This window comes from Choloepus didactylus, chromosome 21 (assembly GCF_015220235.1).
Source record: "Choloepus didactylus isolate mChoDid1 chromosome 21, mChoDid1.pri, whole genome shotgun sequence".
In the NCBI taxonomy this organism is placed as follows: domain Eukaryota; kingdom Metazoa; phylum Chordata; class Mammalia; order Pilosa; family Megalonychidae; genus Choloepus; species Choloepus didactylus.
The window spans coordinates 38,025,035-38,050,078 of NC_051327.1; the positions used below are offsets into that span (position 1 = coordinate 38,025,035).

The window sequence follows — 25,044 nt, forward strand, 5'->3', positions numbered from 1 at the left end:
CACTGTAAAACTGAAACATCATTTATTTTGCTCTAAAGGAATGGCTTTCCTTTCCCGCTGTCATAGCTCAACAAAGAACAAGGCCATGTCACTGGCCTATGCTTTTGTGGCCCCAAGCAGCTGCTGGTTGCTGGTGAGGAGGCATTAGAATCAGTAGCAGTTTAGGTTATGTAGGTTGATTCCCTAAATAATTGATTGCCTTATTTCTTACTGAATTAAGAAAACTCAAGCTCTGAGACAGATGTTCAAAGAAAGAAGATGCAAATTTACACAAGAAGTGCTGTTGGGGGAAGTGGGTGTACAGGGTTGTTGGATTATTGTAGGGATGTTTTCTGCTTTTGATCATTGTATTAGTTATCTCTTGGAATGTAACAGATTATCCCCAACGTTGGCAGCTTCAAATGGCAAATGTTCATGATCTTCCACAGTCTCTGTGGGTTGGGAGCCTGGGAATGGCTTGGCTCGGGGGTTCTGGTCCGCGGTTCTCTGGAGGCTCGACTGGGACTGGAGGGTCTGCCTTCTAGCTCACACGTGGCTGTTGGTGGGAGGCTTCAGTTCCTCGCCGTGCAGGCCTCTCCATGAGGCTGCTCACAGTGCAGCAGCTGTGATTTAAGCTCTCCCTCAAATTTAAAGGAGAGCTTTGCTGGATAAAGTATTCTTGGTTGGAAATTTTTCTCACTCAGAATTTTAAATATGTCATGCCGCTGCCTTCTCGCCTCCATGGTGGCCGCTGAGTAGTCACTACTTAGTCTTATGCTGTTTCCTTTGTATGTGGTGAATTGCTTTTCTCTTGCTGCTTTCAGAACTTGCTCCTTCTCTTCCGTGTTTGACAGTGTGATCAGAATATGTCTCGGAGTGGGTTTATTTGGATTTATTCTATTTGGAGTTTGCTGGGCATTTATGATTTGTGTATTTATGGTGTTTAGAAGATTTGGGAAGTTTTCCCCAACAATTTCTTTGAATACTCTTCCTAGACCTTTACCTTCTTCTTCTCCTTCTGGAACACCAATGAGTCTTATATTTGGACGTTTTATATTATCTATCATATCTCTGAGGTCCATTTCGATTTTTTCGATTTTTCTCCCCATTCTTTCTTTTGTGCTTTCATTTTCCATTCTGTCATCTTCCAGGTCACTTATTCGTTGTTCAACTTCCTCTAGTCTTGTACTATGAGTATCCAGAATCTTTTTAATTTGGTCAACAGTTTCTTTAATTTCCATAAGATCATCTATTTTTTTATTTAGTCTTGCAAGGTCTTCTTTATGCTCTTCTAGGGTCTTCTTGATGTCCTTTATATCCTGTTCCATGCTATTCTTTGATGTCCTTTATATCCCGTGCCATGGTCTCATCGTTCATCTTTAGTTCTTTAATTAGTTGCTCTAAGTACTGTATTTCTTCTGATCTTTTGATTTGGGTGCTTGGGCTTGGGTTATCCATGTCGTCTGTTTTTTTCATGTGCTTTAAAATTTTCTGTTGTTTTTGGCCTCTTGGCATTTGCTTAACTTGGTAGGGTTCTTTTAGGATTTGTAGACCAATTGAAATCCTTATCTCTAATTTTTCAGGTCTACAGCTTCGTGGAGTACACTTTCTGTGGCTAACCAGCAGGTGGCGTCCGCGAGCCATCTGTTCCCCTCAAGCCAGTTCTCCCCCGCTTTGCCTCTGGTGAGTGGGGGAGTGAGTCTTGTGGGGTCCAGTTGGTGTACCAAGCTTGTGTGTGTAGTTGGTGTTGCCCGCCCTGTATAAGGGGCGTGTGTCTGGGCGGTCAGGGAGGGGGGGTGGCTCTAACAATCAAATCTCCCTGGTGTTCCTGGAGTTTTAAAGCTGCTGCAATAGTCTAATCCTTCAGTTCAGTCCTGCCACAGTTTGTCTCTGCCACTGACCCACAAGTCCTTGGTATTGGCGTGTGGCCCCTGAGACTTGTGAGTGGGCCCCTCTTCCAGGCAGTGCACCCCCTGGTCCTCTGTTGAGGGATGACTGTGCTATGTCACTGGTGAGTGCCGTCCCCCCAGGGCGGTTATGGGCTGCTGGGCTGTGTAGGGAGGCTCCCAGTCTGCTGAAATGATGTGTGAATGGGGCTTGTTAATTCCCACTGCTCTACCTTCCCAAGTCTGGGACAACCAGCTGCGGGTGCAGGGAAGGCTAATGTCCACGCCCAATTTTGTGGTGTATGCGTGTTATTGTAAGCACTTCCGTCACATTTGGTTGTCTGGTGCATCTCTGGGCTGTGGAGCTGGTGACAAGCAGGAGTGTTTCCTGTCCACCAGGATGATGGCTGTGAGCGGACACCCCCCTTTTCTTGGGAAGTTGTGGTGTTTAGTGAATTTTCTCAGCCACTGGATTATTGCCTTTTGTCTCAGAGCTCTCAGTTCTGCTCTTGTCTTGACCTGCCCAAATTGCAAGTCTTTGAGGCTTTCTGTATTGGGCTTCTTAGAGTAATTGTTTTAGAAAATGAAAAAAAAGATGAAAAAAAAGAAAAAAAAAAAAAAAGGGCCCTCCTGGCAGATCTAATGCGTTATTGAAATGCTAAGAGACAAAGCAATTAGGGCTATTAAGGAAAGATCCAGGGGGCAGAGAGATCAGTTTTTCTTTGGGTTTTGCAAATAAGCCTGTGGGCCCTTCCCCTTTCTATGTTCACCAGAACTCCAAAAAGCATCCGCTTTTATTTTTGAGTCTGTCTTGCTGTTTTTTTGCTATGCCTATCTCCTCTCTGCTAGGCTGGCTGCTCTCAGATTCTCTGGTGTTTGGTCTCAGTCTATCTATGGTTGGAGTTTGGATCAGTAGAAAGAGTTTCCGATAAGAGCTGCCACTGCAGTTCTCCATTCTCCTTCCTGGCGCTGACAGCCCCTCCTCCCGCGGGACTGAGCCTGGCAGGGAGGGGCGCGGGTCCCCTGGCCGCAAAAACTTACAGATTTCGCTGATCTCAGCAGTTCCACATTTTCATGAGTGTCGTATGAAGTATGCCCAAAGTCAGATTGCTCTGCGGTGTCCAGTCCATGCAGTTCCTGGCTTTCTACCTACTTTCCTGGAGGAGTAACTAAAACATACAGCTCACCAATCCGCCATCTTGCCCCGCCCTCCCTGTATTCTCTTTTGTGTTTACTCATCCTTGGTTAGATCTTTATGCGCAGAATAATTTGACCTCATTTGCAGGCTCCTCAACAAGTGTCTTGGGCATCCTTAGACCTATAGCTCTCAGTCTTAACAGATTCTTATTTCTTTTAAATAAATATTTTAGTAAAAATATTTGATAACACCCCCATTATTATCCTGAAAAGAAGTTCATAGCTAATATAACCTACCTACACACATAATTAAAAAAATCAGTATAATGCTCAAATTTAATATGAAGGAGAAATAAAAGAAGAGTAATTTGTAATAAAAATAGTTTCAATATATTTTTGTTGGTCGGGTAAAACTGCGAGAAAACATGATGTAGTTAAGTGCTTGCACCTGTTTATAATGCATGAGTTTGGGTTTTAGGAATGTGAGAAGATTAGATGTCATTCTTTGTAAGATGTACGGATAATGAAAGAGCAGAGTATGGGTGGACTCGAGAGTAAAAACTAGTATATTCAGTGCATATTAAATGAGTTAGATTGTAGGCTCAGATTATAAACAAGTTTTTTTCACCTACAGGGATTGCTGGTAGGACAGTTGCGAGTAGTGCAGGATGTAGTGGATTCTTGGTTGTGTGGGTCCACCTGGCACTGGTCAGGATGGCCAGTATCTGTAACCCCCACTCTCCAAATGTTCCTAGCACGCCATCATCCTCATGGTGACCAAAAGCTTCTCCACAAGTTCTTGATAAACCTCTAGAAGGCAGCCCTGCCCCCAGTGAGGCCACTGCTTTAGGTATTTCCCCAGGGTTCTCTTTCCCAAGACCGTTTGCAAATATACACTCAGGAGGTTGTGTTCAGGAGCCTTCTGGTCCTTTTCAATTGCCCCACCCTTTCAGAGACCTTGGCCCCTTGGATCTCATCAACACTGACTTTCACAGTGATTCTGTTGAGCCCCTATGGTATGTGCTGCCCCCTCGGCCCTCCCGTCACTCACTGCTCCAGGCCTGAGGCCTGCTGCTTTGCTGGCTCCTTCCCGTGACTGGATCTCATTAGCTGAGTGAGTTGGGTTCCTTCCTCATTCTTCAGCACATCCTGGCCAGCGGATGGCAGGTCTCGAATGCTGATACCCGAGCCTGAGTTGGGACTGGTGTGCGGGGACAGGATTGAATACGGGAGCACAGCAGGGCAGGAGAGTAGACGGCATGGGAGGAGCTGTTTTCTTGAAGTTTAATGCCACCAGAAATTGAGGAAGGATGGATGGTAATTAATATTCATTTGTTCATTTGTTCATCAAACATTTATTGTGTTGTATGAATTGTAGCAGTTCAGAGATAAACAAGATGCAGCTGCTTCTAACCTCTAGGAACTGAAAATTGGGGATGGATTGGGGAGATGCATTAGCAAAGATTTCTAACCTTTTGGCTGACAGCCCCATGTGCTCCAGCTGAGTTGGCCTTTCTTAGGGACAAGTGTGGTCTAATGGTGCAGGGCAAGCCTGGGTTGAGTCCTGCCTCTCAGGGCTGAGACTAGTGTGAGGCAAGTGAGGCACCGAGGGTACAAATTTAAGGTGGTCTGAACTCACCTCCAGGGTCGTGCAAGTGCTTCTCTGCCTCTGGAGTAGGATCTCTGCTGGTTGTTCTCCCCCTAACGCTTCTCATCTGGAGCATTGGGCTGATAGTAGTTTTTCCCTTTCAGATATTATGTGAGAGGTTGTGCTCCAAGAGGGCTAAGCTCATTGCCCTGCTCAAGTACCTAGCAAAAGCCAGCCAGGGTCCTTATTGTTGTTTTCCTGAAAGTAAATTATCCCTACATTTCAAGGTTGCAAAGTCATTTTCTGGAGTTAATCGAGCCTTCTGGTGCTCAGATGTAACTAACTCCTGAAAAACTATTTTCTGGTTTGAAGAGCAAAATGTGTTTAGCCTTGGTGGTACATCACAGTCATCTGGAGAGCTTTTAAAACTGCTAGGTCTGTTCAGGCTGCTTTCCAGACCAATTCAGCCAGAATCTCTGGAGATGAGGCCCAGATTCCTCAGGTCATTCCAGTGTGCCATTGAGGTTGAGAATCAGTGGCTAAGAGCAACCTTCTCAAACGTTAATGTGCCCAGAGGCACCTGAGGGTCATGTTAGAATTCAAATTCTGATTTGGGAGGTTTGGGCTGGGGCCTGAGAGCCTGCATTTTGAACAAGCTCCAAGATGATGCTGATGCTGGTGGTTCCTGGACCACACTTTGAGGAGCAGAGAATTAGAGAGAATCAGAAAGGGTAACACTCCCTGTTAACTTATTTGAGATCCTTACCTGGGCTCTTAGAGTGGTGAGGGTAAAGGTGATTTTTATCTCAGAACTAAGTTGGGAGTTGAAGTGTTTCGTTTGTTTGAAAAAGTACAAAGAATACTATGACCCATTATAAGAATTAACAATATTAACGTTTGTCATTTTTGCTTTAGATTTTTTAAAAAATAGTGTATAAACAACATGCAAGCTTTCTTTGTGGGTGTTTAGGGATCTACATGCAAGCTTCTGTCGTCTGTCCGTGGTTTTACAACTTGCTTTGCTCACTCAATGTTGAGTTGACCTTTCAGGTTAAATGTACATGAGAAGGGACACTACAGTGGAATTCTGCCATGACTGGCCAGCTTGAGATTCCTTGAGAAAGCCCTTGTTTCCATGCTGTTTGAATTGAATTGTGTTCTCTACAAAGACATGTTCAAGCCCTAACCTACACAGTCTTATGGGTGTGAACTCGTTTGTAAGTAGGATCTTCGAGATCCTTTTAAGATGAGGCCAAACTGAATGAGAGTGGCCATGTAACTGGAATCCTTCTCAGCAAAGGAAATGTGGGCATGGTAGTAGGAGTGAGGAAGAGGCAGAAGGAGACAGATGTCATGTAATGAAGGCAGAGACTGAGTCAGGGATGGCCGACAAGACACCTCCAGAAGGCCACAGACTTTGGGGAAAGCATGGCCTGTTGAAACCTTGGTTTTGGGTTTCTAGCCTTCAAAACTGTGAGACAAAAAATTCCTGTTGTTTAAGCCGATCGGTCTGTGGTATTTGTTATAGCAGTTCTGGTAAACTAGGAAAAATACTTTAAAAAATTACCTTTAAATGGTAAAAGCAGCGCAAACTATCTGAAATGGGAAAAAGTGCCACAGATTCCACTCCCTTATCACAATAAGTACTTCCATTCTCAGTTCATTAAGTACAGTTTTTACATAGTTGTGCCACCATTACTATTCTTTGTGTACAAGCAATTTATATTATTTTATAACTTTTTTTGTATTTCTATGTAGATCTCAAATTGTGTTTGTATAAATTTTCTGCCCCCTGTGAATAAAAGTAGTATACAAGTTACAATACATAAATCTAGAAAGAACAGAAAAGTTTAACGAAGAAAATCACCTATAACCCCTCTTATCTGGACATATTGGTAATGTGTTAAGGTATTTTATTCCAGTTTGTTTTATGTATGTATTAATTTTACATAATTTTGATCAGTTCAAATCTGAGTTGATATTCTACTTTGAAAAATAACATTTTGTCACAAACATTTCCTTATGTTATTGACTTCTTATGGCTATCACTTTTGATGGCTATGTGGAATTCTTTTGATGCATCCTTGCTTTCCATATTATTCCTTTTTCTTAACCGTTTAGGTCATCTCCAGTTTTTCCCCCTTTAGGGGTCATGTTTCCATAAACACACTTCTCATAAAGCTTTTCTTGTTTTGTTTTTTTAAGAAATTATTTCCTTAAGCTAGATTCTTAGAAGTGGAATTCCCATGTTAGGAGGTAAGAGTGTTTGTTTGTAAGATCTTGATTCATACCAACAAAGTCTGTTCCAAGATGGAGGTACTGCTCTGTACCCCCTGGCAGTGTGTGAAAGGCCTGCCTTGTCATCATTTTCAGTGGCTGCCCAGCAGACCACGCCTGACTTAGTGGCTTCTGTAAGAGTTAGTGTTCAGGTGCTTCGGGTCCTCTCTGATGGTAGGTAAAGCTGAGAAGAATATCCTCGTGTGTGTCGCTGCTTCTCCCTCTGTCAGTTTCTTTCTGTAGTATATTCCCAGGAGAGGGATTGCGGGTTCAAGGGGGTGACTGTTTCAGTGGCACAAGTTGTGTGTCGTTCCTGGCTCCAGGGTCAGGCAGGCGGATCTACTCCCGGACGGTGAGCTGGTTTCATCATCAGCCGTCATCTCTTGGCTTCTATGGAAGTGAGGGTATCCTTGACATGAGGGCCTTCCCAGCTGATTATCTCTTTTAGGAGTTGTTGCATGGGGTTCCCCCAAAGTTAGGAGAATGGAAATGCCAGATGCATTAATCTCTAAACTTAGATAGATCACAGGAGCACCTTCTTAAACACCATATATTTGTATGGAGAGCCATATAAATGCCTTCCTATCCCTTTTAAAAAGTTGTGACCAATGTAGATACTTTTCCACATGGAAATGATAGCAGCAAAATGGGAGAGGAAAGCAGTATCATAGCATCTCTCAAAGCAGTCATGTACAAGGGAGAGAGCCATGTGCTTGTTTATTTTCTGTAATGCTTCTAGAATCCATCAAAGACTCGGGTTTTGTTGATGAACTAAAATTTTGAGAGAGTAAGCAGCAAGGTATATTTGCATGAACGTCTGCATCTTAAAGCACGTACCCATGTCAAATCGTTGCGCATCAGACCCATTAGTCCCCAACGTCAGATGTTCCTGCAAAATCTGCATCAAACGTGGACTGGGCTTTCATCAAGATGCAAAAAGTGTGCAGCTGTTAAGGGAAAAAGGAGAAGGTTGTGTATGAAACATTGCTTTAGTCCATCACTTTTCACCGTCACAGCAAAGAAGCAGGATGAGATAAAAAATTACTGAAACCAATAAATATGATAGAACTCTCATTAAAAGATTATGATAACTATCCACTGGGGAGGGATATGCATTTATGTCCATTAATGCTCTATTTTCTATCTTGTCTAATGATAAATATGCAGAGATGTCTAGAGGAGTAAATAAAAATAAGAGACTCATTGTAAGGCGTAACAAAAGAGTCCAGGAAAGGAGAACAACTGGAAGAGGGATGATGCTGCTAATTAAATGCTAGCTTTTGTGAAACTTCAGAGAAATGGTTGAAATTAAACAACCAGACCCAGCTGCTCCAAGGAGCTGGAGCTTGGTGCTCAGTTTAACCACCTAGCTTTTCCTCTTTGCCTGGTTACAGAATTTATAACCTGGTTATTCATGGAAAATAATTTTTCAAGTCTTTGCCTTTCCGGTATGGTTCACAAGGTGGCAATTTCCGTGTCCTGAACATGAAGCCTGGGTCTTAAATATAGCCAGCATGTGAACGCCCTGCAGGCAGTGACAGTTGCAGTGACATCACTGCCAAGCAACTTCTTGTTATTTTGGAGCCAGAGAGGGGAGCAACAGGAAGCGCAGCAGAGGGGAGATATTCTTGGCAGCAGTAGCGATGCACTCTAAAGAGAGACAACTGTCAAGTCTGGTGAGTCTGAAGTTTGCAAAGTTTATTTGTTCACCGAGCAAGTAAAAGTTCACCGAGTTCTGATTGGGTGCCAAGCCCTGACAATGTAGACACGTGAGACATGCACCCCACTGTCACCCTGCTCCTGCCACCAAAGAACCATCTTACTTTTAGCAGAAGAACCCTTTCTTCAAATGCAGTGTTGCTTGGGAGCCCCAAATGTGAATCCACCGAAGGCTGAGCTGCTTGGGTTGAAGTGGAGAGTGGGAGTCCAGGATGCCCCTGCCTGAGCCCTCAGGGGCCTGCTACAAGCCACCCCAATGCCAAGGAGCACAATTTAAAAATGAGGATCTAGGATGGAATAGGTTTTCCTTGGAGTCCAGTTCTCTCTTGTTTCTGGTAATGTGGAATGTGATGTTATGGCTAAAGTAAATCCAGGAATGGTCTCCACAAACCCTTTGTGTCTTGTAAGGCTGCCTCCTCTCCCAAGGTTGTTTACCTGGGAACAAAATTAACCATGACTTATTTCATCTTCCTGTTTTCCTCATCCCTCCATCATTTGTTCATCACATTTCAGAGTGCCATCTCTCCCCTTCCTGCCCTCTACTCTTTTTCTTTTCCCCCACAGCATTTATCACCTTCTAAGATGTTATTTATTACTTTCACTAGTTATTACTGCCTTTTCTCTTATGTTGTAAGCCTCATGGAGACAGGGACCTTTGTCTGATTTGTTCATGGATGTATCCATCCCAAGGGCCCTGCACAAAACCTGGCGCATAAAAGAGCTCAGGAAAAAAATGTTGAATGAGTGAATGAACAAATGAGGGTTTTCCAGTTGCTTCTATGTTGTTGCTCAGCTGTGCTTGGGTTACGTTCCAAGGTCATCTCATGGTCTAAGATGGCTGCCCAAGCCCCAGCCATTACGTCTGCATTTTGGGCAGCAAAAAAGCTAAAACGGGAAGGGGAAAAAGAATGTTGTCAACTTCTTTTAAGGAGGATATCTGCAAGTCACTCAAGACAGTTACCTTCACATCTCAGTGGCCTGAACTTACTCTGTTTGTTTTTTAGGAGGGCACATTATCACCCTAAGTAAAACAGAAGAAGGAGAGAGTGGGTATTTTGGTGGGTAAATAGTGGTCTCTGCCTAGTGCCTTGCACATAGTAAAATGTACATTACTGTGTAAAATTTAAAATGTTACTTTTGTTGTTGCACAGAGCAATGAGGTAGCCTGAGTTCTGTGCCGTGGTCACTGGTACATCAGCCTGTCCTCTTAGTGAGCAGCAGGGCTTCTGAGTCAGGCAGATCTTGGCTCAAATCCCTGCACTAACCACTTGCTAGCTGTGTGACCTTGGGCAAGTTAACTTTACCTCTACAAGCCTCCCTTTTTTTTTTTAATGAGGCTAATAACAGGTGATGGTGAGGATTAAATGGGATAATACTGGTAAAGGAATGTGACATGGTGTCTGAGGCACCGTAGGTAAATAAACGGAAGCCAATATTTATCTCCCATGGTCTTCATCACCATCTCCAGTCAAGTGTGGTTTCTAGGTGCTGAGTGTCCAAGGATGGTAGAGACATGATCCCTGTGTTCCAGAAGCTCTCAGAGGGCATTCTAGGCAGAGAGAACAGTTTGTTTAAAGGGAGAGCGGCAGGAAAGAGTTTGGGGCGCTGAGGAAGCTGCAGGTGGCTAGCTCACTGTGACCAGGGCAGGGTCCTGGAGTCCAGGGCCGATTAAGAGAATGACTAGGGAGGGTTCTGGAAGGGCGGCCTGGGGACAGAACCCAGAGACCCCCAGAGGGAGCCTGGTCCTGATTCTGTGGACAGTGGGGAACTAGGGAAGGCCTTTAAGTAGAGGGGATAATTGATCAGATCTGTTCTGTGGGTGATTCACCCTCCAGCCGTTAAGGAGAATGGCTGGGAGAAGGCCAGTCCTGGAGGGGCTGAGTCTGGGCTGCAGCTTCATTGAGCAATTTGGGCAAGCGACAATGCTGCTCAGATCTGATGCAGGGCCAAGTATTTCACAGAAAAGATGGGAGGATGAGACAGTGGGTAGAACCCAGGATGCTAAGTGTGATTTCTCTTTGTTCAGTTCTTGGATTAGAGTGTCTTCCCAGTAGACTTTGTGCCTGGGGATGAGGTGAGGATAAGCAAGATAAATGAAGAAGTTGCATAGCTCCTGGAAAATGTTGACCACCAGGTCTAACCCAGGTCCTTGCCGGCACCAATGTTTTCACTGAGGATATTGACCTCATTTCTTATTCTGCGCATCTTTTGTTGACCTGAAGCCATTAAGTAGCAGGTCTTCTGAAGAGTGAGTCAGCAGCTCAACTTTAATAACATGAGCCCTGTGGCAGGTTATTGCAACCAGCAACTGGCAGCTAAGGAGCTAATTACTGCCCAGTGATCACATCTCCAGCTAGTCTGTGTGAGTCCGCATCCTGTGTAATTAGCATGATCACAGTGTCAGGAGGCCCTGAGCCCACGAGGAGGGGTTTGTCCTTGGGTCACCAGTGGGGTCACAGCTGATAATTTGTGCACATGAGGGCTAATTTGCTTGGGCTTCTTTATTTGAGCTGGAAATTGCTCAGCAGGGCAAGAGATGTGGTCATTTAGCATAGGGAGCACTGAGATGGGAGTGTGAGGTGGGATACCATCTGGTTTTTCTCCCAGGTTCATTGCTGATAGGGACTTGACCTTGGCTTTCGGAGGGCCAGCCTGCCTTTCCTCTTCTCTGCCACACAGCCACAGAGTGAAACTTTTAATACCTGTTTGTTGATGTTTCTGATTTAACTTTGTTTTATCATGGCGTTTTTCAGACATACACAAAAGTAGACAGAATAGTATAACCAACCCCCAACCATCACCCAGCTTCAAGTTACTAATATTTTATCAATCTTGTTTCACCTATTGCCTTCCACTCCCTGCTTTGGTTTTTGCTTAAGTACTTCAGAGCCAATCCTAGATATTGTATCATTTCACCTATAAATACTTAGCTATGTATGAATTTCTAATGGCTAACAGATAAGAATTTAAAAACAAAGCAAAACAGAACCACAACACTATTATCACACTTAATAAAGTTAATAGCACCTTGATATTATCTAATTTCCAAGTTCAAATTTCCCTGATTGTCTCAAATTTGTCTTTTTATGGTGGCTTTGAATCAGGTTTCACGTTTTAAAGTAGTAAATGTGCTCATGTCATTCTCATGCTTAAAACCCTCCTTTGCACTCGGTAAAAAAGCTTGTATTCATTTCCATGGCCTGCAAGCCCTTTGACCTGCCCAGTTCCCGGCTGAGAGGATCTTTGCTGATTTTCGTGCCTGGGGCTGCACACACACCAGATCTTTGCATGGCTGTTCCTTCTCATCTCCCCTTCAGAGAAGATATCATTGTGCAAAGCAGAATTTCTCCCTTACCCAATCATTTTCTTGTCATTCATTCTGATTTTAAACTTCCTCACACCACCTGCTCTAGTACATTTATTTGTGTTCTTGTTTAGACCTCCTTCCACTCAGAATGTCGGTTCAGTGTGGGCTGGGGCCAGGCCTGGCTGTCCACTTCTGTAATCCCAGTGCTTGGAGCAGGGCCCTGCATCGAGTATGTGCTCAGTCAGCGTTTGTTAGGTGGTTGGAGGATTTTATGCAGCAGGAGTGTGGCCTGGAAGCCTGGAGTACTCAGCTCTTTGCAAGGAAAAGTACTAGTAAAGAGAGTTTCTTTTTCTTTTTAATTTCTTATAATTGCATTGTTGGCAGGGGCAACTCAGGCTCTCAGATGAAGCCATGCCAGTGGTAGTTGTTTTTCATGTAAATCATATACTGTTAGACAAGTGTGTCCTGGAATCTTTGGCTTATATGGTTCTTTCCTGTTGAAAGGTGGTCGCAAGCCCACATTTGAGCCCTAACATCACCTTCCACGTCCAGACCAGGTTTATAGATTGGGAAATCGGGAAGCCCACAGGTGGTCGTTGTGAGGTTTTACCAGATTGGTGTCTGAGAGGGATAGTGTGGTGTGACGGAAGGTGCGCTGGCCTTTGGAGTTGGGCTGTTTGGGGATCCGGCCCTTTCCTAGCTGCACAACCTCGAGTGTGTCACTTACCTTCTCTGAACCTCAGGCTGCTCATCCATAAAATGGGGTGAACCAACATCTCCAAACCACCTGGAGGCAGGGCACTTCCTCAGGCCTTTTCCACAAGTCCTGCACAGAGACCGATGTGTATTAGCAGCCAGCATAATTGGTGACCGCGTGGGCCGAAAGCTGAAGGCAGCGTACCCCCAAGGTCCCTAGAACAGAGGCCTCCGATAATTATGGGCAACATGCCTTTTAACAGCTCTCTTTTCTTCTTATGCTTGTGCTTGTCTCCCTCCTCCTTCTATCTTCCTCTTCTTCTTTTTGGTGTTTTCTGCACACCAGGGATTGCCCTGCTTCACAGACGTTAGCTCAGTTAATCCTCACAGCTGTCCTGGGAGGAAGGTACTGTTACCTTCTCAGTTTACAGGAGGGTTCACGGGTGATGTAATTGCCCGAGGTCGCACACACGGTGGCAGGGCTGGGATTTGAGCCCTTTTGAGCCCCAGGCTCTGTATAAAGTCCCCCTTGATATCCCTTCTTCGTGGTTGTCAAGTGGTTTCTGTGCTTAGTGATTGGCACAGAGTCTGCTGTTGTGCACATTTCCGGAGTTTTGTTTTTTTTTTTTTTTTTAAACCCCACCAAGGATAATCAAGGATAATGATTTTTGTCAAGGGTAATAATGTTGCAGAAGGGCTCATGTCCTTCATTTTCAGCCACAAAGAGAGATATTTCATCTTCCCAAATCCTGTCTGGTGCTGAATCTTCCATCCGGTTTCCCTCTAAGTCTCTAGGCCAGTTGACTGAGGCTGTCTCATGCCATGTCAGTGCAGTCTAAAGGCTTCTCTGGAGAGCCCCACATTTTATCTTTCCCAAACACTTTCCCTGAATTTTTATGGCAAACTTTTGAATGTAGCTTTTCCAGAAAGTTTCATGTAACAAGGCAGCGTGACAGGAAGACAAATCGTTGAGGTTTAAATTGAAGAAAAACAGAAGGCAATTTGTCTGATGTGTTCCAGTTCTGTTCTTCTACCTTCTTCATGTTTGAATTATGATGATGGTTTCCTCTTGCTTTGAAGGTTAAACTGCTGGGAGCTGTTTTATCAGAGAGTGTTAAATTAAAGCATTAGGAACAATTAGATGTAAAGTCCTTTTTTATTTTTGCAGATTTTGACATGTAAATAATTGGATTTTTTTTGTTGTTGTTGTTCTTCCTTAAAAGAATTCACAAAGCACTGGAATAAAATGTATTTTGGGGAGAATTTAGCTGCAGACTTACTGTAATTGCTCAAAGAGGGAGAAAAAATACATTTACTTTTGGAGGTGAAAGCTGATCCTTCAGACCTGAATGGCCTTGATAGGACTGGATATCCCCTCCTCTCTGAGAACCCTGAGAGGGGGACTGGTTTCCCTTCCCTACTGACACCCTTGAAACTGGAGTGGGCTCCCTTGTCCTCTCTGGGACCCCCAAGACTGGAGCTGGCTGCCCTGCCCCTCTGAGAACCCCAGGACTGGAGCAGGCTCGCCTTCTGTGGATTCTGGGAGCCTTCTCTTTTCGTCACAGCACTCAGCCATTTGTAAGTATTTATCTGAGTGCATCTCTGATTAGGTTCTGTCTCTTCTGCTAGACCTGGAGCCCCATGAGAGAGGGATCCTGGCTAGTTCCCTCATTGCCATCTCCTCATCCTCAGGCTTGTACCCACTACCCGACACATGGCAGTTGATGGGCGTGTTTGCTGAATGGATGAGTGCAGTTTGAATAAGACTTACCCTCTTACCTTTTGCCCACCCCACTTGCCCTGCCACTGGTGGTTTGCCCTGCTGGGATGTCCCTCTTCTGGACTTTTTACTTGTCTGACTCTGTTGTTACTAATTTTCAACTTAAACATTGCCCCTTCCCCTGCCCCTGGCTACTCTGGTGCTTTTTGCCGCTGTGCTGATCAGAGGAGAAAATTCATCCCAGGAGAAAATGTATTTGGTTAGAAGGTTTGTAGCAGTGTAATTCTATGGCTCTGTGCACTTGGAAATAATCTGTGTATTATGTCAGTGGAAAAACATTGTGTTAAGTCAGTGAATTCAGAGCAACACATACAATTTAGAAAGCCACTGGGAGGAACAGCTAATATTAAGATCCACAGAATGTTTGTCTTCTGGAGACCACAAGGATGAGGTGAGCCAAGGACGGTCTTTAACCAGTGGAGGAGAGGATTGGCTTGGATTAAATCCACCAGACACCTCCATTGCTGGGTTACAGGGCCCTTCTTGGGGCAATGATATCATCGTTGGAGAGAAGCTATAGATGAAGAAGACTGTAATCAAGGGTCAAATGAAAGGTGGCCTTGCTGGCTCCTTCTGGAGGAGAGACTGGGGTGGAGTTGAGAGGCATTGGGGTAGAGGTTGGAGCTGGGCGTAGATGGAAAATAAAAGTTGGGGGGGCGCGGCGGGGAACTGAGCTGAGTGTCTGAGAGTGTCTTGGGTCCAGGACACTCCGTGGTTTATCTTACTGGAGTGGTGACAAGCAGAGGGAACACACTAACTGGTCACGGGTCCTGTGGCCTCCCCTGTTCTGCTGCCTCTACATTGCAGGGGCCTGGGTTGCTGGCAGCTCTTGTCCCTCACTGCACTGATTTCCTCCCTGCCTCTTGCTGGCTCCAAGGAAGATCAGAGCACCCAGTGAAGGTAGAAGTGGGGGAGGTGGGCATCTTTGAGCCTGTTTCTTTTGTCAAACGAGGATGTGGGGATGGAATGGAAAAGAGCCCTGAGCTCAGTTGTTGGCATGCAGTTATTGACCGTGGTTTCTGTCCTCACTTTTCCCAGTTAGTGCCATTAATTGTTATTGACTTGATCCCAACTCAGAATGAAAAGCTTTGCCCATGGGGTTGACTTGTTTCTCTAATCATGGGAAATGAATGGAGGATGAGGTTTGCAACACACTTGCCTACTGGCTTTAGATCAGCCCTTCTGTCAGGAAAATCCTTGAGTTAATATGGTATAGGTGTTGGTAAAAAGCACGTCTTGTTGATTGTCATCGCCATTAGCCCAAAGAAAAGTTCCAAGTGACCCCTACTGAGGATACCAGTCCAACAAAGGGCTTCTTTGGCTCCCAGTAGTGGCTGGTGCCTCTGCAGGTGTGTGAGGATTCCCAGCCAGGATAATCCTTTTGCCTAATCCCAGGTCCAGGCAAAGCCTGTGGAGTATTACAAGGAGTTGGCTGCATTCCCCAACCCCCACCCCCAGCCTCACTCTTTCGGGGATGATGGCTCAGTGCATCCTGTGTTTGGCTGCTTTTCTGAACAGAGGTGAGAACTATTTCCTAGTAAGCAGAGATCCCAGTGTTCAGCAGATCTAAGAGGATCTGGGGAGCTCTCACCATTTCCTGGGTAGGCTTTGGCTCCGGATATCTTGGACTAAACATTTCTCCCTAAAGATGATGCTGAAGTTTCACCAAAGGAGTTGGTGAGACTCTGGGCCCTGTGGACCACATCAACTTGGAGACCTGACTGTGTATTATTTAGAGAAGTTAATCTCATCACTAGGAGGAGAATAGAAATACCCCCTGGAATTGGGAGACCTCACAAGTTGTGGGTACTGGGCTCAGCACCCTGATGAATGTCTGAGAGAGAGATGGAAGGTCCAGGGTCGTGTGCTGCTGTTCACCTAGGCCATGGCCGACCCTGTGAATCACAGCCCCAGACTCGTTGTAGCCCAGTGTTCTAGGTAGCCACTTCCCATTGGAATTGGTTCTCCGTTGAAAATCTGCTCTTTACCTTTCCTTTCTCTGTGAACTCTAAGGAAGGGCAGGCTAGTGAAACACCTTGAACCAACCGTTCTCAAGCCCCCTGGGGATGATGAGCTTCACCCAGCTGGGAAGCACGCCGTGGCCCTGATGACGGTGGGCACAGGCTGCAGGGCTGGAGGGCATGGTTGGCCCAATTGCCAGTTCCGCTGGCCCCCAGGACCTGCCTCCACTCCACTCCCTCACTGCCTTCCCTGCAGGTGGCTGTCATAGGAATCGTGTTAGGATTTAAAACCACAAAACTGTTGCATGGATGGAGGATGCTAGACCCTAATCTTGGTTTGGATACAGGATCTTTCAGCCGCCTGATTCTGCCTCCTTGGTTACATAGCAGAGGGGCTATGTGCTGACCTGCTGACAGGCTTTGAAAGGTCATAGGCACAAAAATGGTCTTGAACAGAGAGTTTAAAAATAACTTGCTGGGATTATATGATTGCATTCATTTAAATGTCCGCAGTAGACAAATCGATACAGACAGAAAGTAGATGAGTGGATGCCTAAGGCTGGTTGAGGGGAAATGGTGTGTGTGTGTGTGTGTGGGTGTGTGTGTGTGTGTAAGAGAGAGAGAGACTGCTGATGGGTAGGGGATTTCTTTTTGAGGTGATAAAAATGTTCTGGAATTAGATGGTGATGCTGTACAACCTTGGGAATATATTAAAAAACCACTGAATTGTGCACTTAAAAAGGGTGGATTGTATGATATCCTAACTTTATCTCAATAAAAGCAGTAAAGAAAATGCATAGGGATTTTAAGCAAAAAAAAAGAATGTCAACTTGCATTTATTGAGCACTTAAAGAAATAACATGGCAGCACACGTGTTAGTGCTGTTGTGAGAATATCAATGTGCGACAACGGTGGCCTTTCTCTTTTGGATCTGAAGTATTAGAAACTTTGTTGCTTTTATTTCTGGCCTGTGCATGTACATGTGTTTCAGGATGTGCAAATCCTTTTTCTCTTGCTTCCTAATTCTTCTCAGGAGTGCTGACATGTTAGAATTGATCACTCTTGATTACGTTTTTGACAGAGACACAGTCACGATAATTTTATCTTTCGTTTGCATACAACCCCCCCCCCCCAATATCCTTTGAGGTTGATTTTATCACCCACTGACAGCACCTGAAGCCACGTTGTCCCCTTCAGATACATGAGCGATCCCATGGAGACTTGTTTTCGCCTCCAGGTTTGTTCTCCACCCTTCTCCACCCGGCTCTGTTTCCCAGGAGGCGGGCCTTGGTGGATACCACCTGTGGGGTGGCTTCCCTGCCCCTGGCTTCCAGTTGGCCCCGGCAGGAGGAGGGCGAGGTTGGGATATTTATTCCTGGGCTCCCCCCCGGCCTCGGGTTGGTGGTGGTGGCTGTGTTCCTGGACTGGAGGCCAGTGCTCCCATGTCATGCTGGCTTCTCTACCGGCTGCCTCCCTCACCCCTCAGGCCGGGGGTGATGGGGAGCAGGGGTTGCAGCTTTCTTCTGTTGCCACCTCGGAGTCTGTCACCACCCTTTGTTGGTTTCTCCTCACCTTGCCGTTTTGTCAACAGTCTCTTCATTAAGCACCACCGTCCCCCTTTACTGTGCCATCTGCTTTCTGCTGGGCTGGGACTGCAGCGCAGGTTGGATCCAGCTTTGTGCTTTGCACTTGACTGCTCTTTTCCTGGAGCATTCCTTCCCCCCATCTTGGCACGGTCGTCCCCTTCTCAGGATCCCCAGGCTCAGCACAGATGTCACCACCTCGGAGGGAGCTCGTCTGTCTGCCCTCCTACTCACTTTCCATCTTCTTACCACACTTTGTTTTCTTTATAGCACTTCTGACCCTTCAAAACGATCTTTTACTTGATTGGCTGGCTGGGCTGAGACAACCCAGGCTCCCAGCAGGACCAGGGTTCAGCAAACTTTTCTATAAAGGGACAGAGAGTAGATATTTTTGGCTTTGCGGGCCATATGGTCTCTGTCGCAACTACTCAGCTCTGCTGCTGTAACAAGAAAGCAGCCATAGAAAATACATAAACGAATGGGTGTACCTGTGCTCCAGTAAAACTTTTTTTATAAAAACAGGTGGAGCAGAAATCTGTGGTATATAAATTAAATCTCAATAAGCTATTAAATATATATATATGTATATCTATATATCTCTATCTGTGTAGGCCCCAGGCTGGATATGGCCTGCAGGCCACAGTTTGCAGACCCTAACTAGACTGAAAGCTCCGTGAACCCTGGGACCTTATTTTTCTTGTTCACCATTGTACCCCAACACTTGACTGGGGCCTGGTACATAGGAAGCCAGCAGTAAATATTCCCTGAATGCAAACGCTTATTGAATGCCTGCTCCAGGGGATCACCATGCTGGGCAGTGGTGGCGATGGTGGAAAAAGATAGTCCTTGCCTTCAGGGGCCCTGGGAAGCAGAAAAGCGTGTTTCTTAAACACCATATTTGCTGGTTTGATGATAGATGGCAGCGGCCCTCTGGGAGTTCACGGGGTGAATCGGCTCACCCTGCTGGGAAAGTCAGGCAGGTCCCTTAGGGAGGAACCCTCAGGCTGTATCTCAGAGGATGGTCATGGGGCTTAGCAGGTGGACAAGGTAGGGAGGCAGGGAGGAAGGCTTCTCAACAAGGGTGGGAGGGGGTGGCCTGTTTAAGGGACTTGCCTCTGCCACCCAGGTGGTTGCGAGTGACTGGAGAGCAGCTTGGTTTGACAGGGATCCCATATAGTCCTGAATGCCAGGCTTTGTGGTTTGGTTATTGCCTTGCAGGCAGGTGGGGGGCTCCTAAAGGACACTGAATTGAAGAATTGACGTGGCTAGAGACACGTGTCATTAAGAGCTATCTGGAGGATGATGGGAGGGGGACTGGTAGCAATAGGAGGCAGGAAGACTGTTCAGAAGCTTCTTGCCCAATAGTTGGTCTTGGTCTGGGCGGGGGTTTCAGGAAGATGTGTATTTGTCAAAGCGAAATCTGATGTTCATCTGGGGTTGGGAGCTGCTCCCTGCCTTGGAACTTGGTGCGGGAGAAGGTGGAGGGTAGACCATGCAGATTTCATCTCTGGTTCGATGGAGGGTGGGAGGGTGGGACTGTCCCCATGCAAAGGGCACAGGAGGATGAGCAGGTGTGGAAAAGGGAGACTGCGTTGAGGTTTGGATGCAGTATGGGGTAGGGTGGAGAGAGACAATAAACAGTAGTTTAAAAGGAAGATTCTTCCTGAGAAGACAGGAAAAGATGGTTATATGAAACAGATGGGGGCTTGAGGGGAAGGGGCTGCTTTCCTAGGTGGGGAAGGCCTTTCTGGAGAGGGGGCAACAAGGAGCTGCGATCAGGAGGAGAAGGGGCCAGCTCTCCAGGGTCCGGGGGAAGACTGTTCCAGACAGAGGAAAGCAGATGTGCAGGGAATCAGTGCGTTCCTTGAGGTGGGAATGGGTGTGGGGCGTAAGGTCAGCGTGTAGGGGGGTGAGGTATGAAGTGAGGCTGAGGGGCACAAGCAGCCCCATCACAGAGGCCTCCTTAGGAGTCTGGAAGACAGTTTCTGGCAAGTGGAGATTTCTGGCTGAGGATGCTGGATAGGCCAGGTTAAGGAAAACTGTGTAACAGCCGATTGTTATCTGTTAGGGATTTATAAAACGTTCTTGGGAATCCTTGAAGGTGTAGGCTTGGGGCTTTTAGAAGTTTAGCTGCTGCATTGTTCCTTCTGGCCTAGCATTACTACTTTAAGAAGATTTAGTACTGTTTATGAGTGTGCTCCTTTTTGGTTGATAATATATTTGTTTAAAATTCTCACTTCGAAATGGGCTGGCATTTGAAAGCTGTATGAATGGTCTGAACATTTGGCATGTTTTAAATCATGGGATCTTCTTATTTGGGGCGGTGAAATTCCTGTGGGGCGTGTTTATTAATGCTTTTTTGACTCACTTGGTCCCACGGCTGTTCTGAGTTGGCGTCATCATCATATTAATGAATCAAAAATGTGTCATGTTCATTCTTTTGAGGAACAGCTAAGGAATGTTTATCAAAACTTTTGGAGAGAGGATCTAAGATGGTGGCATAGACAGGAGTGGAAGCTAAGTAGTCCCCCTGGAACAACTAAAAAAACCAGAAACAACTAGTAAATAATCCGGAATAACTGCAGGGGGACAAACGTGACCGTCCACTCATCATACACCAACCTGAATTGGGAGGAATGCCCGAGATCACAGCATAAAATCTGTAAGTGAAAACTGCGGATCCAAATCGGGAGACCCCTCCCCCACGCCCACGCCTGAGCTACAAAGCCTCGTGGTGCCAGAGAGAAGCTTTCTCCCAGCAAGCGAATATAGCTCAGCTGAGCTCCAACTGGGGTTTTAATTAGCAAGTGTGAACTGCTCACTGTGAGGTACAAATCCCCAACAAGTAGACAGAGGCTTTGGGTGTCGACTGACCTTGGAGAGCCGGAGGGTCGCCTCAGACTAGCTCTGTTCGTTTTTCAACTCAGTGGAGAAAGCCTCAGCCATTTTCAGTTCCCAGTTCTGTGACCCAGACAAGGGTATAGCACAGGCAGAGAGAGGCCACTGAAATGCTAATGACCTCCCCCTAGGGCGTCTATCTTCTCTAAGAGGAAAGGGGTGGGGCCCAGCTCTACTACCTGCCTTTCATTCAGATCTTACACCAGTCAAGAATTACAGGCTAACAGGCGCCACCTGCTGGGCAGAAAAGCAGTGACTGGAGGCATCAGAGGGTGCACCAATCTTCTAAGACATCCTCAGGGAAACTGGATACTGAATATTTCTTCCTTCTGGGACCTTAGCCCATTCTGGTCTGGGGAGGCATGATTGGGGTAACCAAGGAAACCATGCCTAGACAACAGAAAACTACAACCTACACCAAGAAAAATGAGGTTATGGCCCAGTCAGGGGAACAAACTTGCACTTCAACTGTGATGCAGGAATTGAAACAACTAATAATAAGTGAATTCAAAAAGCTTAGGGAAGATATGGCAAAAGAGATGAACCGTATAATGAAAACACAAGACATACATAGGGTAGAAATTGAAAGTTCAAAAAACCAACTGGCGGAATCTATGGAAATGAAAGGCACAACACAAGAGATGAAAGACACACTGGAAACATACAACAGCAGATCTCAAGATGCAGAAGAAAACACTCAGGAACTGGAGAACAAGGCAGCTGAAAGCCTACACACAAAAGAGCAGATAGAGAAAAGAATGGAAAAATACAAGCAACATCTCCGGGAACTTAAAGACAAAAGAAAAAGCAAGAATTTACGTGTCATTGGTGTCCCAGAAGAAGAAGAGAAGGGAAAAGGGGCAGAAGGAGTAATGGAGGAAATAATCAATGAAAATTTCCCATCTCTTAAGAAAGACATAAAATTATGGATCCAAGAAGCGCAGCATACCCCAAACAGAATAGATCTGAATAGGCCTACACCAAGACACTTAATAATTAGATTATCGAACATCAAAGATAAAGAGCGAATCCTGAAAGCAGCAAGAGAAAAGCGATCCATCACATACAAAGGAAGCTTCATAAGACTATGTGTGGATCTCTCAGTAGAAACCATGGAGGCAAGAAGGAAGTGGGGTGATATATTTAAGATACTGAAAGAGAAAAACCACCAACCAAGAATCCTATATCCGGTAAAACTATCCTTCAGATATGAGGGAAAGCTTAAAATATTCTCTGACAAACAGACAATGACTGAGTTTGTGAACAAGAAACTTGCTCTACAGGAAGCACTAAAGGAAGCACTGCAGACAGAAAGGAAAAGACAGGAGTGAGAGGTTTGGAAAACAATTTTCGGAGATAGTAGCACAGCAATGTAAGTACACTGAACAAAGATGACTGTGAATATGGTTGAAAGAGGAAGGCTGGGATCATGTGGGACACCAGAACAAAAGATGAACGATAAAGACTGGGACTGTGTAACTCAGGGAAACCTAGGGTGCTCAATGATTGCAATAAAAGGTAGAAATATGTTTTTACGTGAGGTAGAACAAATGAATGTCAACATTGCAAGGTGTTAAAAATAGGGTGGGATTGGGGGAAAATACAATCAATGCAAACTAGAGGCTAGAATTAACAGAAACATTGTATTATGCTTCCTTTATTGTAACAATAGCAATATACCAAAGCTAAATGCATATGGGGGGGTGGGGAATAGGGAAAGGGTATGGGATTCCAGGCATTGGTGATGTCTGACTCTTTATTCTACTTTAGGTTAATGCTGTCTTTCCTTTTGTCACCTTCTAGCTATCAAGGTTGGTTGGTTTGTTTTTTTTCTCTTTCTCTTGCCTTTTTCTTTTGCCTCTCTGCCTTCTTTGACTCTTCTTCCGTCTTTGTGGAAGAAATGTCCTTACATAGAGAGTGGCGATGGTGCTCAATACATAAATATGTGACTATAAGAGGAACCAGCGATTGTTTATAGGATGAAATGTATAGTGTTTGAACAAAACCGTCTTAAAAGAAATGGGTTGATGAAGAAACCCTGAGGGCACTATATTGAGTGAAATAAGACAGACACAAAAAGGCAAATATTGCAGGGTTTCACTGATACGAACTAAATATAATATGTAAACTCATAGACATGAAATATAAGTTACCAGGATATAGAATGAGGCTAAAGAATGGGGAGCGGTTGCTTATTATGAGCAGAATGTTCGGCCTGGGTGAACTTAAATATTTGGAAATGGACAGGGGGGATGGTAGCATGTAATGAGAATAACTAACAGTGCTAAAAAGTGTGTGAAGGTGGTGGAAAGGGTAAGGTCAGAGTCACGTATGTCACCAGAAGGAAAGTTGGAGGTTAAAAGATGGGAATATATAAAACAGTGAATCTTGTGGTGGACAATGTCCGTGATTAACTACACAAATATTAGAAATCTCTCTCATGAACTAGAACAAATGTATGTCACTGTAACTAGAGGTTAATAATAGAGAGGCATATAGGGAAAAAATATATACCTATTGCAAACTATATACTACAGTTAATAGTATTTTAACATTCTTTCATCAACAGTAACAAATGTACTGTACCAAACCTATGAATCAATAATGGAGGGGGGCGTGGTGAGGGGTATAGGAGGATGTGAGTTTCCTTTTTTCTGTCTTTATTTCTTTTCTGGAGTAGTGAAAATGTTCTAAAAATTGAAAAAAAATAATTGTGTTGATGGATACACAGCTGTATGGTGGTGCCATGGGCAATTGATTGTGCACTTTGGATCTTTGGATAGTTGTATGGTATCTGAACAATCTCAATAAGAATAAAAAAATAAAAAAAAACTTTTGGAGAGACATTAACTTATTTAGTGGAAAATATATTGTTTTATACTGAAGTGAGTATAAACAGAGTAGGCCCGTGTTTTTGCTTTGAAATCTTTGGAGATTTGCAAACATGCTTGCGTGACAGGTTTCCTGTGGGCAACCTGCTTCCTAGTCATGAGAGGCACGTATAGGGCTTGTCTAGTTGTTCAGTGATTTGGTGACGTGAAAAGATAACTTGCCTTTCATTTTCTGTCTCAGGTCAACTCAGTTATGTTTAAGTAAAGGGGATGGCTGCTGTTAGTAGTCAAAATAGTCACTCATTTAGCTTCTGAATTCTTACCCACCTAAATATTTTTTGCAAGCCTACTTTTTTGTGACTACTTGTACCATACAAATAATGAAAATAAACTTGGATTCCCTGAAACCTTCTTTGGCTTATTTAGTGCTCTTTTCGTGGTTAGTGTCAGAAAATATAATGCAAATTGGCTGAAGCATAAAGGAAATAAATGGGCGCACATGACCTAGGTAGATTTTGGCTTCAGGCCTGGCTGAATCCAGGTTCCACCACCGTTCCCCTCCACATGTGGCCCTCGTTCCGAGGCAGACTCTCAAGTGACATGCATGAGATGGTGCCACAGCTCCAGCCCTCCCATCCTCTCACTTTTGTGTCAAAGTGCAAGAACGAATAGCCTTGAAATAGTCAAACAGAAGCCTCAGCCTTGGCTCATTGGCTCAAATTGGGTCCCGATGTGTGCCCATCCCTGAGAATCCTTATTGCTGGGGAGGGTGGTGGCTGGATTGGCCAGGTCAGAATTACACACTAATCCCTGGAGGTGAGGTGGTGCAGTTAGCCCCCAGGTGAGCACCCTGGGGGAAAACAGGTGTAGAGGTTTGTTCTAGCCAAGAGCAAAATAGTAGCCGCCCCTGAGATGGATCTTGTTCACCTGTGTATCCTTCCTCTACACCCCCCCCTCCCAAGTGCCCAGCAGGGTGCTCAGCACGTGCTGATTAGATTAGGGAACTGTCCTCAGAATCCAGTCACGTGCCCCATGGAGACTGCAAGTCAGGCTGCGCAAGCCGGCCAGAGGGGGCGCCGCAGAGCTGGGCAGAGTTCACAGGTCTGGGAAACAGGACGGTTTCTTGTGGTATATGGATGAATGTTTTCTATTTCAATAATTTTATTTGCCTGAAGTTTTAAAATAACACATAAGATGTGTGACTTTTCAGATTTTATTGTGTAGGACAAGGCAATGTAAAAAAGTCAATTTAAAGAAAAATATTAAGCAAATGTTAGTGCAGATGCTACAAGGATATGGTAAGAGGTGCAGGCATGGCCTGGGAGCGGATGATGTATGCAGGAAGCTATTGTTAGCAGTTCTCAAACAAGTAAATAAAGAACCTCCAAGGGAGGCAGGGATA

General features: G+C 45.0%; 1 protein-coding gene across 3 annotated transcripts in view; it reads left to right on the forward strand.

Annotated features, from left to right (window-relative positions):
- The window catches only part of SNX29 (sorting nexin 29), a 582,670-nt gene that overhangs the window by 162,101 nt on the left and 395,525 nt on the right, over positions 1-25,044 (forward strand). The gene's annotated exons all lie outside the window — the stretch shown is intronic.